Below are 17,074 nucleotides of genomic sequence, written 5' to 3' on the forward strand. Positions count from 1 at the left end.
TCTATAACGTCATACAGTTTAACTTGTTTTATCTTACCATATCCTTAACTGTCATATACATTTTATTTTTTTAATATAAATTGTTTCTTTGTAATAAAAACCTAGTGAGTTGGCCAGGCAAACTACTGCTATTGATGAAATTTGCATTTATTTTACTTGATAATATAATTTAATATTATTGTCATGATATAATACACCAAATTATTGTTTAAAATTTTTATTTAAGTATCTATCAACATATATCCCACAAACCCTGGAGGCATGTGGTATAAACCTGAAATGGGTGGAACTGGGTCATAACCAGGATGTCTAGGGGGTACAACAAACCCTTGCAGACATACTTGATGGTCTGATGTCAGTAAGATAAGGCTAGGTTGGGTTGCATTTCTTTTTTTTTTTATAGTTTTCTGTTCCTCCAAGATGAGTATGATACTGGGATGCACTTGCCCATACATTCCAGTAGATTACAGGTGTTTATACCAACTCCACAGACAACAAAATATGATCATTCATTGGTCAGACCATGTGCAAAAAGGCAACATTCATTAACTGTCCATGGCCATCTTAGCAGATAACATGTCACCCATAAATAAACAATGATTTATCCAGAATAGAGCATACTTTTCTCACAAGTTATACCTGCACATCAGCCTTTTTTTTTCTGACCAATATCCTTATGGGATGCATTCCTAACAATAAAGCAATGGTCACAACATCTGACTTCAGTTAGATTGGTTAAAATGTCATGGTTTAGATAAGGGAAAAATGTATAGCTATCTTTGCATCATGGACATAGCTCATGCAGTATGCATAATACAGTACTGTATGCAAGTGATAAATAACATTTTGTTAAATAAATATGTCAAATGTTTATACATTGGATTTGCTGGGATTCACCACATATATGCAATGCTTACATTCAATATATCCATAGTACAGCAAATGGATAGGCAAATAGGACAAATGTGACAATCTCTAAATGTCCGGCTAATGCCGTATGTACAGTAAACTACTTTTGCAGATTAAAGGGCTCATTCACTCAGTATGGTACCTGCCCCTCCCAAAAAAATGTAATATGCTAAATGTAGTAGAGGGGGAGGACATAAAGCAGAATGTCCCCTTTAGGGTGAAGTTCTGCTTTAAGTCCTGTAAATGGCGATATGGGCCTCCATGAATTAGACCACAGATGCTCAACTGGATTGAGGTCTGGAGAATTTGGAGGCTAAGTCAAGTTCTCTTACTCTTTGCTGTGTTCCACATCATTCTTGAATTCTTCCGACCAGGCCACCATCTTCCATTGCTCCATGGTCCAGTTCTGATGCTCATGTGCCCATTTTAGGCACTTTTGGCTGTGGACATGGGTCAGCAAAGGCTACGCAGCCCATACACAACAAACTGTTACGCACTGTAAGTTCACACACCTTTCTATTGAAATCAGCGTTAACTTTTTCAGCAATTTGAGCTACCATAGCTTTTCTATTGGATAAGATTACAAGGGTCAGACTTTGCTCCCCAAGTGCATCAATGTCCCTTGGCCGCAAATGACCCTGTCACCAGTTTTCTATCCTTGGGCCACTTTTGGTAGCTCCTGACCACACAGAACATCCCACAAGAACTGCATCTTTGGAGATGCTTTGACCATTACAATTTGACCCCTGTCAAAGTTACTCAAATCCTTATGCATGCCCATTCTTTCTGCTTTCAATGCATCAACTTCAGGGAAAACATGTTCACTTGAAGTCTAATATATCCCCCCCCTTTCCAGGCGCCATTAGAAAGAAAAAGTCAATGACATTCACTTTACCTGTCAGTGGTCATAATGTTATGGCTGATCGGTGGTATATACAGTACTGTGTAGAAGTTGTAGGCAGGTGTAAAGAAATGCTGTAAGGTAAGAATGCTTTTAAAAATATATACTTAACTGTTTATTTTTAGCAATTTGCAAAATACAAAGTGCGCCAACAGAAGAAAAATCTAAATCAAATCAATATTTGGTGTTACTACCTATTGGCTTCAAACCAGCATCAATTCTTACACTTACACACTTTGTACAATTGCACAAAACTCAGGGATTTTCTAGGATTAGAGTCAGGTATATGGTTAACCAACTACACCAAGCATATGCTAATGATCATCAATTTCATATGTAGATTGAAACACAGTCATTAACAGCTGCGTAAGAGGCTTAAAATTGGGTGAGGAACAGCCAAACTCTACTACTAAGGTGAGGTTGCGGAAGAGAGTTTCATACCAAAGGTCATACACCCTCGCAAGACTGAGCAGAGTAACAAGACACAAGGTAGTTATACTGCATCAACAAGGTCTCTCCCAGGCAAATATGTCAAAGACTGGGGTTTCAAGATGTGCTTTTCAAGTTCTTTTGAAGAAGCACAAAGAAGCGGGCAACATTGCAGATCGTAGATGGAGTAGGTGGCCAAAAAAAAACTTAATGCAGCAGATAAAAGACACACCATGCTTACTTCCCTTCGACATCCGAAGATGTCCAGCAGTGCCATCAGTACAGAACTGTCAGAAACCAGTGGGGACATCTTAGCAGATAACATGTCACCCATAAATAAAAAATTATTTATCCAGAATAGAGCATACTTTTCTCACAAGTTATACCTGCACATCAGCCTTTTTTCTGACCAATTTTTCTGACCAATATCCTTATGGAATGCATTCCTAACAATAAAGCATTCCTAGTACACCCATCTACTATCCAGAGAAGTCTGGCCAGAAGTGGTCTTCCTAGAAGATTTGCAGCCAAAAAGCCATTCCCCTGATATGGAAACAAAGCTAAGAGACTCAACTATGCACAAAGAAATAGGACATGGGGTGCAGAAAAATGAGAGCAGGTGCTCTGGACTGATGAATCATAATTTGAGATATTTATATATCTACCAAAAAAAATGCAAACATTACACACATATAGTGCCAACATGGGGTAAACTGACACAACTAGAGGAGGGTTACAGAAAATGTCCAGTCACTCACTTGCACTAAGTAATATAGCTGAAAAAAAACATGTCTGTGATCACAATTCAAATAGCATTCATATACCTAACATATAAAGACCTAAGAGATGTATCAGCACACGTGCAAAGTGTGTGTATGGCTAGTTCTATAAGAAATTGGGTTCACTAAGCAGCACATACATCCTCTAAATGTAGGCCAAATTAGTGATGCCATACATAGAATCAAAATGGAATATCTGCGGTTATCTTATGTTGGACAGCCACATAGCATGCATTTTTTTCTGTAGGAAAATATGGCATGATGTGTGCATAATATCACTAACAGTCACTAATCCTAACTGTCAAAAATCACTGAAAGTAAAAAAAACACAGTTGATGCTTTGTTAAGGGTAACACAGTGTGCAAGTGCATACATCCACACTTTGGTCATGACAAGCACACAATTGTATCTGCTGTTACTTGTGAATGCATTCTGCAGTGCCCAATACCAGTCTTTAAGCTGCCTTGTGCACATTGACAGCACTGTCGTATCTTACTAAGCAATCATGATACCTATCACATAAAAAAAATATATATATATATCTATATATATATCTCTATGTATATAGAGATATATATATAGATATATATATCTATATATATAGATATATATATATCTATATATATAGATATATATATTTAATGCAATATATTTTGTAATATGCCACAAAAACAGAGTCATATTAGGTCATATTGAAAAGTTGTGCAAATGATTTTTAAGGCTGTTGGGCCATTCTTCTTTATGATACTTTTAACATGAAATCCTAGATTTTTTTTTATTCCGCATACACTCATATTTTCTGCGCTGCTTTGCCTTACGTCATATTGGGGTTGATTTACTAGAGAGTGCAAAATCTGGTGCAGCTCTGCATAGAAACCAATTAACTTTCAGGTTTTATTGTCAAAAGCTGATGTTAGAAGGTGATTGGCTACCATGCAAAGCTGCACCAGATTGTGCACTTTCGAGTTTTAGAAAACAAAATCCCACAGTGTTGTCACCCTCCTCTTTTTGCCTCCATCTTCAACTACGGGTGTACATGCTGACGCATTGGGGTTGATTTACTAAATTCAAATAGACTCTGCAAGTGCAGTTGCTCCAGAGCTTGGTAAATTACTTAAACCTTCACTTTGCAAAAAGTACCCAATCACGTGCAAGGAAAAACAGCATTTTTTCTTGCACATAATTGGATGATGGAAGTCAGCAGAGCTTCTGCTCATTTACTAAGCTCTGGAGCAACTGCACTTGCAGAGTGCAACTGCACTTTGCAAAGTGCACAGTATATTTGCCTTTAGTAAATCCACCCCATTGTGTGAAGACATCTACAGCCTTTTTTTCAGGCCTGTGCAAGTCATAAAGTGTGGGAGGCATTAAGGAACTTGTAGTCCCAAGTATGTAGTACAGATAACCACGGTGATGCATGGATTGCTCGGCTGCCCAAACTTGAAGTTACGTCATAAAATAAGGGAAGTAAACTCTATTGATATTTAAAAAAATATATTTTTACCAAGGGGTTATGGTTGTCCCTTCACCCACATATGGTAAGAAAAGGATACACCTAGATGTGAAAGATTCCTAAGCATGGCCAGGATCCTGACATCTGATATCTGATTGCTGCTTTACGTTACCACTCGTGTCTGTACCATTTTATTGATAAAATAATTAAAAATCATCATATATCAAAAAGTACCTAAGGAAAAAACCTTAAGACAGTCTGATTTCCTTCAAACAACCAGTCAGATTTTTCAATGCTGCAGAAGATGGAAAAAAAGGAAAAATTGAATGTGGCCACAAATACATTATTGAATGGGCTCCATCTGAAAAAGAAAAAAATCAGAATTGTTCTGCACTTTTTTTTACCTCCCATATGCCCCGTGCACACGGTCGGATTTTCCGATGGAAAATGTCCGATCGGAGCGTGTTGTTGGAAATTCCGACCGTGTGCGGGCTCCATCGGACATTTTCCATCGGATTTTCCGACACACAAAGTTGGAGAGCAGGAGATAAAATTTTCCGACAACAAAATCTGTTGTCGGAAATTCCGATCGTGTGTACACAAATCTGACGGACAAAGTGCCACGCATGCTCAGAATAAATAAAGAGATGAAAGATATTGGCCACTGCCCCGTTTATAGTCCCGACGTACGTGTTTTACGTCACCGCGTTCAGAACGATCGGATTTTCCGACAACTTTGTGTGACCGTGTGTATGCAAGACAAGTTTGAGCCAACATCCGTCGGAAAAAATCCTAGGATTTTGTTGTCGGAATGTCCGAACAAAGTCCGACCGTGTGTACGCCCTATAACAGTTTTGTGTTGGGAAATTAAATAAAAGTGAATTGACTTTAAGGGGTTGTAAAGTCTCGTTTTTTGTTTTTTTTTAAAAGACAAACATGTCATACTTACCTCATCTGTGCAAGGGTTTTGCACAGAGGGGCCCCAATTCTCCTCTTCTGGGGTCCCTCTGCGGCGCTCCTGGCTCCTCCTTTTTCTTGAGTGCCCTGACAGAGAAGCGTTTTTCCTGGGGGCACCCATGTGGCCGCGCTCCTGTGTCCTGCTGCTGCATCCATTGACACAGACAGCAGGACCCAGTCCCGCCCCCTGGCTCCTGCGTCATTGGATTTGATTGACAGCAGCAGGAGTCAATGGCTCCTGCGGCTATCAATCTTTCCAATGAGGACCCGAGACACCGGCTGGAGCTGCTGTGCTCGTCCTCGTCACTGGAACGATCGGGTTCAGGTAAGTAAAGGGGGGGCTCTGGGGGGCAGCTGCAGCACAGGAGGTTTTTCACCTTAATGCATAGAATGCATTAAGGTGAAAAACCTTGATGGTTCACACAACACCTTTAACCACTTGTCGCCCGCCCTCTTACAAAATGACGGCGGCAAAGTGGTTTGATACCCCTGACCGTCGTGATCTGACGTGATCAGGAAATTGAGCCGCTGCGCGCCCCCGGGGACGCGCATCATGGCGATCGTTGTTGCGGGGTGTCAGTCTGACACCCTGCAACACCGATCTAGGTAAAGAGTCTCTGACGGAGACTCTTTACCACGTGATCAGCCGTGTCCGATCCCGGCTGATCACGATGTAAATAGGAAGAGCCGATGATTGGCTTTTCCTCACTCGCATCTGACAGACGCGAGTAGAGGAGAGCCGATCGGCTGCTCTCCTGACAGGGGGGGTCTGTGCTGATTGTTTATCAGCACAGCCCCCCCTTGGATCCTACCCAGGACCACCAGGGAAGCCGCCCAGGACCACCAGGATAGCCACCACATGGACCAACAGGTATGCCCCCTAGACCACCAGGGAAATACCAATATGTGCCCAGGCATCTGCCAATCTGTGCCCAGGCAGATGCCAATCAGTGCCCGCTCCAATGCCTACCACTGCCAGTGCCACCAGGGATGCCTATCAGTGCCGCATATCAGTGCTGCGTATCAGTGCCCATCAGTGCCACGTATCAGTGCCCAGCAGTGCCACCTATCAGTGCCTATCAGTGCCACCCTATCAGTGCCCAGCAGTGCCGCCTTTCAGTGCCCATCAGTGTTGCCTATCAGTGCCAGCCAGTGCCACCCATGAGTGCCCATCAGTGCCACCTATCAGTGCCACCCATGAGTGCCCATCAATGCCCATCAGTGCTGCATATCAGTGCCACCCATCAGTGCTGCCTTATCAGTGCCCATCAGTGAAAGAGAAAACGTACTTATTTACAAATTTTTTTAACAGAAACAAAAGCAAAACTTTTATTTTTTTCAAAACTTTCGGTCTTTTTTTTATTTGTTTAGCAAAAAATAAAAACCGCAGAGGTGATCAAATACCACCAAAAGAAAGCTCTATTTGTGGGAACAAAATGATAAAAATTTAGTTTGGGTACAGTGTTGTATGACCGCGCAATTGTCATTTAAACTGCGACAGCGCTGAAAGCTGAAAATTGGTCTGGGCAGGAGGGTGTCTAAGTGCCCCGTATTGAAGTGGTTAATGTAATAATTGACTATACTGAAACAGTACAGCACAGTGATGAAGCTGGATACCTGGTCTGTGTGCAATGTGGGGATGGAATGACATTAGGCAGCACAGTATCAGGACATGAAGGCTGTACTTTATGCAACAGAGAAGGGCAGAGTCTCTGAGTCAGCATGCAGATGGGTTATCTTGGGGAGGATGAGTTTCTGTGGGACATACAAGCACAGGCACGCTGCAAAAACTTCATATTAGCTATTCAACCCACAAGTTCTCAGTGGGATTTACAAACAGTCTTTTTCAAACAACCTGATACACACGTTGACAGCTACACACAAAACTAATCTACCTATACAAGTCTATAGGCACCATTACATCAGTTTGTGTTTATAAGTCTATTTACCACACCTATCATCTTGCAAGCATTCAGTCGGGTTCCAGAAACATATAACAGAATAAATATTGGATTTATAATATCCTTAATGATTTTTGGATAAATTTGATGATCTGATATGGACTAAGTTTACACAAAGTGTAGATGAATGTTATATTGTCTGTTGATTTTTGCCGAACCACATTTGAGAATAGCACCTGTTTTATTATATATACAAGGATGGTGTGCATAGAATGAAGAGGGACTCTGTAAATGGACAGTCTGGATCCCTTAGTGCTCCATTTCTTTGAGGGGCAATATTGCTTCTTGTCTAGGATATGGGGTTGATTTACTAAAGGCAAATAGACTGTTCACTTTGCAAGGAAATTATCCCCAGAGCTTAGTAAATGAACTGAAGCTCTGCTGACTTCCATCATCCAATCATGTGCAAACAAAAAAGTTTTTTTTTTTTTCCTTGCACATGATTGGACATTCTTTGCAAAGTGATTTTCACCACATTCACTAAGCTCTGGGGAAATTTCCTTGATAAGTACAACTTCTCTTGCAAAGTAAACAGCCTATTTGCCTTTAGTAAATCCCCTATGTTTTAATGAAAATGATTTAGACACTTACGTACACACGATCTGATTTTCCAACGGGAAATGTGTGATGACAGGCTGTTGGCGGAAAATCCGACCTTGTGTATGCTCCATGAGACAATTGTTGTCGAATTTTCCTCGGACAAATGTTAGATCGCAGGTTTTAAAAATTTCCGTGGACAAATGTCTGTTGTCGGATTTTCCAAGCGTGTTTACACAAGTCTGTCGGACAAAAGTCCAAAGTATTAAACACGCATGCTCGGAAGCAAGGACGAGCCAGAAGCGGTCTTGTAAACTAGCGCTTGCAATAGAGAATTAACATTCTTGACACGGCAAATTATGAAATCTCGAAATGCAGCACACATTCTCTTCTTCTTTAATGAGATAATAATGAAGCTGCTTTGCTGGTGATACTGATGGAGTTATTGCAAACTAATTTTCAAAGGCTTTTTTTTTTTAGTGATATCAAGAATAATATTCTGCTTTTTTTTGTGGGCAAGCTACCACAACACCATTATCCTGCAGTTTTTAAGATCAAAGATAAACTATGTTGGTGTCCCTTGTTAATTTTACATTGTATTTTTTTAAATGTAACTGCCTACTCCCAAACTGTCATTTGAAGTAAAAAACATAGCCAAGTATTATTCTCAATTTTTTAATTGTGCATTAAAAAAAAAAACAAGTACAATTAGACATGCTATCTGCCAATAGAATTTAACCAAAAAGTGCATTCTATGCATCCAAAAATATAGAAAATATACCAAATCAAATCATTATTCAACCAAAAAAACAATGTCAAAACAATAACTTCATGGCCAATAATAAATAACACGTTATCTCCTCCGATTCTGCATCTGGTTGACGAATGGCCATTTAGAAATGAACTGAAAAGCACAAAACGAAAAGCGCAAAATGAAAAGTGCGAAATGAAAAGTGCGAAATGAAAAGCGCAAATCAATACTCACGAAACTTCTACTATCACGAAATTAGCAAAAGGAGCCCAAAGGGTGGGCTATAGAGCTGAAAAACAACGTAGTATGTCACTACGTTCGTATTTGTTGGCCAACAATTCCTTGCCGTTTGTATGCAAGACAAGTTTAGGCCAACGCCCTTCAGACAAAAGTCCACGGTTATGTTGGCCAGCAATCCGATCGTGGCTTAAGAATTTGCTATGATTCCCACAGTACACAACTCCATTAGCTACCCCTCTCTGCCATCACATTACAACCTACACCCAATCCAGTGCTAAGCCCCTCAGCAGATAAGATTACTTAATGGTGTCTGTTGCTTCTCCTTGGAACCCCAGTCAGAAGTGATGAGGTTCTCTCTTTTCTATTCCTAAAACCTTGGTCCCATATAACATTACCCAGGATCAAGCCTGCCTTTTAGTTACACAAAGCCTTTCTAGACACTGGCATCCTAACAACCAATTACTTCAGTTAATATGGAGGATGTCTGTTGCCTTCACTGCATCCTTGTTTGACCCTCCTGTGCTCCTCTCCCTCAGCACTGAACTGACATTGGCTGACTAACGGAGAGAAATTGAGGGAGAAGAGAAACATTGGAATAATAGTCAGTACTATTGTGCCAAAGTGTATTTATTAAGGATAAATCACCTCTAGCATTGGGTGTCCTACCTATGTGGATGTTACTGCATTATGTAAAGCTATTAGAATACTTTTTTACATTTTAGAATGGGATGCCTCAAGACTGTCCATAATTTTAAAGGGTGCCAATTAGATGAGAAACTGGCACAGGTGAATTAAGCTGACTTAAAACCTACTTATATACCAGTGGCGGCCTGTAATGCAGGGCACAAGGGCGCCGCCCCCCTATCCATGCGTCCGGCCCCCTAATCTACATGCAGGGCACCGGACGCATGGATTCCAATCAGGGTTTCTTTTTTTGAAGCACTTGATTAGAGCCAGAGGCTCTTAATAGGCTTCAAAAAAGGGTGGGTTCAGGGCGTAGAGCACTGGGCCCTGAGTCCATCCAGTTGTGTGACAATAGCGAATGAATATTCGCTATTGACAGACTGATTCTCCTCCTGACCAGGATCAGGAAGAGGGTCCTGAGACCGGTTACCCAATTGGCTGAAAGGAGAAGCGATCCTATTGGCCTAGGAGGAGAAGGGAGGAGAGGCATGACCGCCGTGATGCAGAGGAGGGGATGCAGGGGAAGGCGCTGCCCAGAGGGAATTGCTGCCTGCACCATAGATGGGGTGAGTGTGAGGCTGGTGACCAACCGACCGGGGGAAGGCTGTGGGTGCATTGTTTGCCGCCTCCCCCTGAAAATATACCACCAGCCGCCACTGGGTAGAACAATAATGGTATATTCAGATACTACATATTGATATATGTATATATAATAGTTAAGGACTGCATATGCACCCGGTGTAACCATATTTTTGTCTTTTCACTTGACTACATTAGGCACCTGTCAGGGCTGGGCTCGGCCCTTCCTTCTCTGAGCTGGCTGCTCAGTTGTTGGCTAATTACCAGCTTCTATCTCTTCACAGTGACTCACCTGTTGATGATATCCTGCTCGTCAGTCCTGTCTACTTATGCCATCCAGACCAGATGATCTCTGCCTTCGCCTTGATCACATCTCTAGAGATGCTCTCCTGTGTTCCTGGTAAGATTTGCTTGGCTGACATTCCTTCTGGCTCCAGATTCTGCTTGCTATTCTACTACGCTCATCTCTGGCTTCCTGATGTTTTGGCTTGTCTGACTATCTGTTCCGGTTCCTGAACTCTGGCTATGTTTTGACTATGTTTACACTGTTTACTTTTTTTATTAATATTAAACAAGTGAGATTTAACTGTACTTCTGTCTCAGTCTGATTCATGGTTCCTGACAGTAACTCTCCATTATTTCAAACTCATTTAGTTCTACTATACAGTAGTATATTATCTGACCTTTTACATTATTGGTAGAATGTTTTTTCTCCAACACTCCTAAAGCGCCCAATGCCTTATACAAAGTGAGACTGTTGCGCAAAATGTCAAATCTGTCCATAGTCTACGTTAATCTTTGTACATTTTATAACTAATAACAGTTTGGTTACCAGTTTTGTGTAAATACTATATTCATAAATAAAGGTGCAGATAGAAAGGGGGATGGTTAAACATTCAGGCATGATCTTTCCTCCATTCAGCACCTGTGCTATGTAAAGGCTCATATGATAATTAAAGTGTCACTGAAACCCACGTCATAAAAAACTATTAATAAATGGTATATTACATGCTGTTCATACTCACTCAGTCACTATGAGATTCCTTTTCTGTATTCTGCATAAAACCTGGTTGATCCTGCTGTTCTCTATCTCCCCCTTCTGTCCATGTCCCCAATTCAGCTAGGGATTTTGCAGCTGTGGTGGCAACTCTGCACATGCTCGGTTTTCAGTGAGTTTCTATGCTGAGCATTTCCTCCCTATCACATCTGAGCAGCCCATGTGACTGTAGAGTCACACATGTGGGCATATACACAGTGGTAAATGACAGCCCACTCCTCTTTCATGCCCACTAACCAGCTAAACACAATTAGGGTGGGATATTACATGTAGATTAATGGAGTCTTCACTTCCCTCTCTTTTTAAGGCACAGGCTGGAGGGGTGTGACACAGCCTGTGACTGGCAGAAATCCGTCCACAACATGTTATTGCCAAAAAATAATAAATATTTGATTTCAAATATATATCTGTATGACAATTTGAAACAGTTTATTGATATTAATTGTTCTTAACCCCTAATCTTGCTTTTTTAGAGTTGCTAGGAATGCCACTCCTCTGAAAAGAGATCCTCTGAAAAGAGATCCATGCGCCGATTGCTTTCAGAGGCATTTGACCAGTTGTGGCCCGCCCGGGCACCGCCCCCTCTATCCTTGCCACCCCCTATATGAATAATGGATAGATTCATGCATAGCATGTATCTATCCATGGCTGCCGCTGCCTGCCCATATTTAGGCGTCCGGCCCCTTTCAGGATGCCGGGCTCCTGAATTACAGCGGCAGGGGTGTTTTTTTGACGCACCTGATTAGCGCCATAGGCTCTAATAGGCTTCAAATTAGGGTGGCTCGTGGTGCAGAGCATTGTGCCATGAACCCACCCAGGTGTTACAACAGCGAATTAATATTCGCTGTTGTAACACTGATCCTCAATCCGGCCAATCAGAAGTGGATGTGAGACCTGTTTTCTGATTGGCCGAAAAGAGAAGACTCCCGATTGGCCGGCGAGAAGGAGGGAGGAAACGGAAGCCGCCGCCGTGAAGACCCGTGGAGAGCAGGGGAATGGGAGGCCGCCGCTGAGCATGGGAAGCCGCAATGGGGTAAGTGCGGCTGACCGTCCCACCAATCAACGGGCCGCCACTGCATTTGACAGGCAGTAAAGAGGTCTTATGCAGCCATAAAAGCAGCACCATCTTGCTGAAACCACGTGCAATACATACAGTTGTGAGGTGGCCTCATTCACCTGAGGGTATACTTCCAGCCACTGCCACAACATGTGTATGACACTGGCTGCTGCCTCTGCAACTAAAGAGGAGCAGTTGTGAGATCATGGTAAAAGGTGACTAAACAGTGTGGTTTTGCCAGCCCTCAACCGCATGGGTGAACGAGCCCTTGGTTCACCTCTTTGCAGCTGTGTGATGCATGTAGGGCAGTCCTAACCACAGAAACACATGGAAAGAAGTCCCTGACCTCTTTTTTAAAATCAGACCACACTGATTTGGTGCACGAGAATTCTTGAATTAATGGCACCCCTGTGCACCTGCTAAAGAGCAGGACATTTGTCTGTGTGCCAGGGACATGCGTGATTTGGCGTATGTTCTGACACACAGTAAAGTGAACCAAGGCCTAGACTGGGGTGCCTCGATACTGAAAATATTTTTCAAGGGTGCCCTAACTGTAAGAAGATTGAACAACACTGATTTATAGAATATCTGTAAATATATTTACAGATATCAGTGGCAGATTTGACTCTCTTCTCACAAGTAACCTGTCCCAGGGCCAGGTAGTTTTCTATGTAGCAGAGGCCAAGGGGGCTTCTATAGGAAGTAATGGTCACGCTAACCCAGCAGAGTCTAATCACTTATCAATTTCAACAAATGAAGACAGATCTGCCTTTTAATGATCTCAGCATTTGCAAACTCCCTACTACATTTTCATTGCTTTAAATATTTTTTAAGAGGCAATATGCCATTTGTTACTACTGGTCAACTAAGCCAAGACAATAGTAATACCATTTAATAATCATTATGAAATTTAGCATTTTTTTTTACTCTTTTTCAAAGAACCTTAATTTGACATTTTAGAACAGCTTGTGAGATACCATTAAAATAATTACAGAAAAGTATGCATTGAGGTAATTAAAGAGGTTACAGGTGAGGAGGACACTGAATTCCACAAGAAGACCTACTTAATGAATATAGGCACTTCTTAAATATACTGTATTTCACACAGAGATTGAAGAACAGATATTTATAATAGTAACCAGTCTGCAAATTTTTATAACTTTTGGCTATCTACATTGTAGCTTTACCTCCTTATGTGGCCACTGAGAGCTGTCATTACAGTAATTACATACTCTGGACAGGACTATTGTGACATGATAATGGCTGAATATTGGTAACTAACAGCCTCAGGTGTAGCTGAGGGAGGTCACCGACTGTTTGAAGATCTACTGTCCACAATGGCAACTGTCATTAAGCATCAATCCCAGCTAATGACCTTTGATAAATCACTTCAGAATCCAAATCAACTGCTAAAACCAGTGCACAAAATAAACGTAAAAGTTTTTTTTTTTTTTTTTGGTCCCTCCTTTTTATTGTACTAATTGCATGCTTTGTTGTTAGTACCTGTGCTGTCACAATATAGCATTAAAAGAACATACATTTTGGACAAACTTGGCAAAACTGAAAACTGTCAAGTTCTCTTTATTGATCAGGTAATGCAGTAGTCATTTTATATTTTTGCACTTAAAGGCATCAAGCGTTGTAGAGATCAGAAAACGTTAACGCGGAGTTCCACCCAAAAGAGGAACTTCCACTCATTTGTCTCCTCTCCCCCCTCCGATGCCACATTTGGCACCTTTCGGGGGGGGGAGCAAATACCTGTCCTGTCCCCACTTCTGGGAGTCCCGACCACGGCAAATTATGTCACAGCTCGTGGCCTCCTCCTTCCTCCCTTCTCCCTCCTCCTTCCTCCGCCGCCAGGCCAGCAGGAGAGCGCAGCGGTGCCTCGCGCATTCGCAGTAGGGACCCGGCGTGAAGCCGTAATGCTACACTGCTGGTTTCCCTTACCCGCAATGGCGGCGGCAGCACCCGACAGCTGATGAAAACATCAGCTGTGGTGCCAATGTTTCTGGACTCCAGGACAGGTCCGATTATTAAAAGTCAGCAGCTGCAGTATGTGTAGCTGCTGGCTTTTAGTTTTTGCAGAGGTGGGTGGACATTTCCTAAATTACACTTCTATTTTTGCTACAGTTTATTTATTACAGCCCTTATCTGTACATTTTGCTTAAACAGTTTATCAAGAATCACATGATGAATGTGTTTTAAGGGTTAGTTGACCTCTACTGAATTTTGCAAAAAAAAAAAAAAATATCCCCAAGCATTACAGCATCCTCAGTACATTAAAGCGGAACTAAACCTACCGATTTAATAATTACCAAAACAGTTACACTTTAAGGCATGCTGTAAGTGATAACTGTCACAGTTGCCTGTGATCTCAACTGAACTGTTAAGCTATCAAATGGCAAGGGTCATAATTGATCATATGTACAGCACCATGGCAACTGTAGAACAAACCAAGACTAGGATGGTGACTGCCTTTGCTGTAAAGGATAGGAGGGTTTAGTCCCACTTTATAATGCAGTGTTTAATTTTGAAAAAGAATGCTTATTTTTTTAAGCTGCTTATTTCATTGACCTCCCCTCTCTGTCCTGCAGATGGCAGGGCGTAATAAGCGTTGAATGAGCATCCCCATAAAATCATGAACGAGCACTTGGCTTTGTTTCCTGCTCATGCATGCACAGTCCACTCTCACTCTTGCAAGACACTGAGCTGTGTGGGAGATTGGACTGCGCATGTGTGGGTAGGGAACAAAACTAAGTGCTTATTTGTGAGTTTCTGGGGCTGCACATCCCACGCTCTGTAAGTCCTGCCATATGCAGGACGGAGAGGGGAAGGCAATGAAATAGGCAGCTAAAAAAGTAACCATTCTTTTACAAAGTGCAGTGCTGCATGTTAATGTATTTAGGATACTATAATGCTAGGGAATGTTTTTGGCAAAAGTCAGTAAAGGTGAACTAACACTTTAATCACAAATAAAAAAATGAATGTGATGGGTTTAATGTAGTTTTCTATCTATTTTAGCACTTATCGTGTCCAATTGGGCTTTAGAAAATGAATAATAGGGATTAGAGACCTGCTTAGAAGAGTGTACATTCTAAGGCTAGCCATAGATGCCTTGTTGTTTTTTTATGGTGAATCACAAAAAAAACAAAAAAACAATAGATTCCCCCATCCACACATGCGAGCTGGGTGGAGAAATCCTCCCAACTGTGCTATTGTAATATGATGGTGGGATTCCTCCGCTGCTCGAATACACTGAGCCAGAGGATTGAGAATAATTTCCAGCAGCCCCGTTCATCATAAATCAATCAAAAGATCGAGTTCTGTTGAGTGGGAACACCCATAGATGGATCAAAATTTGTCCATTCTCTGCTGAACCACTGGAAATCCGATCCAATTATGGGCTGCTTAAAGTGGTTGTGAAGGCAGAATGTTTTTTATCTTAATGCATTTTATGCATTAAGGAAAAAAAACCTTCTGTATGCAGCAGCCCCCCTAATACTTACCCGAGTTCCATCTAGATCCATCGATGTTGCAGGAGTTTCTTAGCTGCCTGGGACTCCCCTCCTCATTAGGTGAGACAACAGTGCAGCGCCATTGGCTCCCACTGCTGTTAATCAAAGTCAGTGAACCAATGAGAAGAGAAACGAGGCTGGGCCGGGCCGTGGGTTCATGTCTGAATGGACACAGGGAGATGTGGCTCGGCTTGGGTGCCCTCATACCAAGCTGCTTGCTGTAGGGGCACTCAACAGGAGGGAGGGGCCAGGAGCACAGAAGAGGGACCCGAGAAGAGGAGGATCCGGGCTGCTCTGTACAAAACCACTGCAACAGAGCAGGTAAGTATAATATGTATGTTATTTTTAACTAAAAAAAAATGAGACTTTAGTATCACTTTAAGGTTGTCCAATACAGTGGTAACTGTATTTGGCAGATCATCTTCTGACTCATGGCCATAATAAAATATAAGCTTCTCCATAAACAGACTTGACATTGCATTCTACTTTGTATCGGGCCACAGGACCTGTTTCACTATAGTGTAACGTGAATATGCCCTTATTCACATTTTAAATTGGATGTTTGAATGCATATTTATTTCTTCCTCACTTTACACAGCAGTAAATCAGACCTCTTGTGTTAAAGGTTTAAAGAGTAGTCCACCCCAAATTTATATTTCAATTATAAGTGCAGTCTGGTGGGATAGGTGCAGTTTTTAATTTTTATAATCGCAGAAACGGTAGGTAGGTTGCTAAAGCTTGACACGTGGTCATACATTTTTACTACCAGGGCAACTACAGTACATGTTATAGTATAAATTGCCCTTGTTGCCTGGAGAGTCTCCAATCACCTAAGGCCATACACATGTAAATCTTTTAACAAATGGTCTTGATATATTTATTGACACAGTAATAAGGCCTGGATTTTTTTCCTTAACTGAAAAGTGTACTCAATTTGCAAAACTATACAAAAAAAACGCTTTGACCAGTGCAGAGAAAAAAATGGCAGAGATCTATCTTGTCTAAGCAATTAACATTTTGGAAAATCCAAACAGGCAGGTCTCCTACTGCTCTTATGGATAGCTTAACAACTCTTCTGTCTTGCTGTGTTACTGAACAGAGCAGAGATGTCCCAATATGCTGAAAAATCCAAGTAACCAAAAGCAAGGTTCTCAGGCTCGGTTCACACTGCCGCGACCTGAAAGTTGCGCGATGTACAGTGCGACTTTGCCAGGTGACATCCTGGTGATTTGCTGGCAACTTGAGTACTTGATGCAACTTGATGT

General features: G+C 41.7%; 1 long non-coding RNA gene across 1 annotated transcript in view; it reads left to right on the forward strand.

The window, feature by feature from the left end:
* LOC141129947 (uncharacterized) overlaps nt 1–17,074 on the forward strand; it is a 101,843-nt gene that overhangs the window by 71,321 nt on the left and 13,448 nt on the right. Inside the window, exon 3 of the long non-coding RNA XR_012241918.1 lies at nt 10,465–10,580. This is a non-coding gene — a long non-coding RNA (uncharacterized lncRNA). The remainder of the gene's footprint in view (nt 1–10,464; nt 10,581–17,074) is intronic.

The sequence above is a fragment of the Aquarana catesbeiana genome, linkage group LG02, assembly GCF_042186555.1.
Source record: "Aquarana catesbeiana isolate 2022-GZ linkage group LG02, ASM4218655v1, whole genome shotgun sequence".
NCBI lineage: Eukaryota > Metazoa > Chordata > Amphibia > Anura > Ranidae > Aquarana > Aquarana catesbeiana.